The 2,357-nt window shown below is 34.4% G+C and overlaps 1 non-coding gene across 1 annotated transcript; it reads right to left on the reverse strand.

The window, feature by feature from the left end:
- Positions 1 to 1,564: 1,564 nt before the first annotated feature.
- On the reverse strand, positions 1,565 to 1,637 carry Trnav-aac. Its single transcript has one exon. It is a non-coding gene; the product is annotated as a tRNA-Val (tRNA).
- Positions 1,638 to 2,357: the final 720 nt, after the last annotated feature.

Here is a 2,357-nt window from a genome sequence, read left to right on the forward strand (position 1 = left end):
CAAAAGCCACCAACCAAACAAACTAGCAACGCGCGTAAACACAACGAAATTACTGAATGCCACTTTTCATTATTTTATTTCGCTATGCACCGGACGACGTCACCGAAATAGCAGACGCGGGGAGCTATGTCCGTCTCTTTCCCGCGCACTACGTTTCGTTTTAGCGGGAATTGCATAGAAACGTATGCATTCGAGGGCTTGTTTTTGTTTTCTTAAAAAATATTATTTTTGTTTTTTTTTTTTCGTTTTCACGTATCGTTTGTCGGCCGTCGATAACTGTAGAGGCGTGGGCGCGCGTCGCATAGATCGTGTACACACGTCCGCACAACTGCAGTTACACTGAGCCTAGATGACATTCGCACAGGCTTAAACTCAAGTTCATACGGATGCGGCGTCAATAAACTGGCCGGTGCTATGTTCGTAATGCGACCGATTTTCATACATGTTACGTTGGAAGTCTATAGTTTATTGCGAGTATAACCTAATAAACTTTTAACACCTACAATGCAATACACGTGCTAAGTCAACGCGAAAGAAATTGAATTTTCAGTCAGTAAAGTCTCATATGCCATTGGCATATAATCTTAACCACCTTTTATTAGTTTGAAAACATTCTCGCTGCTTGTTGCGACTACTTTTTACTTTGTTGTTTTTAATTATTCTCATAAAAGGTATCACAAAGTGTCAAACTTTGTTACTTAAAATATAATTTGCAGAAAAACTTAAGTCGGTATAAAATGTAAAAGTAGCTTTTGCATTATATTTAACTAGGTTTCGCCCGCGACTCCGTCCGAGTGAAATAAAAAAAACAATTGCAAGTAGCCTATGTGTTCTTCCAGACTATCCTCTACATCTATACCAAATTTCATCGAAATCCGTTCAGCCTTTTAGGCTACAAATTCTAATAAACATCCATCCATCTAAACTTTCGCATTTACAATATTAGTATGATAGGTTAGTTTATTTGGATTAGAAAAGTATTTTTGACTGTTGTTCCTATCACAAATAGTGGGGTATTGACCTATCGGTCACAATAGTGGCCAAAGAAAATGGGTGCGTCAAGTGTAGCCATAGGACAGAATGAGTCAGTGTATCATGTCATAATTACAATATCAGATTAGGTCATCTAGATAAATAATAATTATAAATAATTATGTTCAACTGTTTTCACATGTAACATAGAAACTTAGGATCTCTCTAAAGTATCTCTTTTTTAAGGCCGCAAATAAAATTCCACTGATGTTGCGTCCATAAACGTCAATGAACTAACAGTTAGGGATCAATAATTTGAACCCTTATAATTACAAAAATAAATCCTTATTAATGTTATAAATATAAAAGTTTAGAATGATGGAAGTTTGTAGCCTAAACTGCTGATCGAATCTTGATGGTATTAGGCATAGATGTAGACGATAGTCTGGAAAGACACAAGGGCTACTTGTTTTTTTTTTAATTCCACGCCAACAGTCGCGGGCGAAAGATAATTTACAATAAAACACAGCTCCGTACTTTGTAGCATAGATAAAATTAAAATGCATATGAGATAAGTTTTAACAAAAAGTTATGTTTCCGCCCGGGATCGAACCGGGGGCCTTCTGCGTGTTAGGCAGATGTGATAACCGCTACACCACGGAAACGTAGTACTTTGTCAACAAATAATCTTACTAATAGTATAAATGCGAAAGTTTATCCAGGATGCTTATTAGAGTTTGTAACCTAAACTGTCAAACGGATCTCGATGAAATTTGGCATAGATTTTGTTTTTTTTTTTAATTCCACGCGGATGGAGTCGCTGCGAAGGCTAGTACATTATAATATAACCCTCTTCTCTGTGGAAAATATGATTTGATTATCTACCACGGTATAAAATAATAGCATATTATTTAGTAAATAATAGAAAATTCCTTATAGACGATAAAAATTAGACAGTTCAGACTATCAAACTTCATACTAATACTATAAATGAGAAACTTTGTATGGTGGATTAATGGTTACCACGTATCTCTAAAACGGCTTAATGACGTTTTGCACAGATATTAAACATAGTCTGGGAGGTACATAGTATACTTGCATTCGCAATCGCGGGCTAGTTTACAATAATTTATATTAATACAAACAATAATTATGTTTACTTTAAATTCTTGTAAATAATGTTGTCTGTAAATTAAATCTCCTGTTGAGATGTTATTAGTTCAATGTGACCTCACTCACAGTAATAAAGCATTTCATCCAATAAAGAGAAAAATATAATCAATAAATATAACAATCGTTTTGATTCCTGCTTTCATTAAAAAGCATAGATAATAATAGAAATAAACAATAGTTGTCTACAATTATGAATTTGTTTTTATTTCATA

Source organism: Papilio polytes, unplaced genomic scaffold, assembly GCF_000836215.1.
Source record: "Papilio polytes unplaced genomic scaffold, Ppol_1.0 DF822400.1, whole genome shotgun sequence".
NCBI classification, from domain to species: Eukaryota; Metazoa; Arthropoda; class Insecta; order Lepidoptera; family Papilionidae; genus Papilio; species Papilio polytes.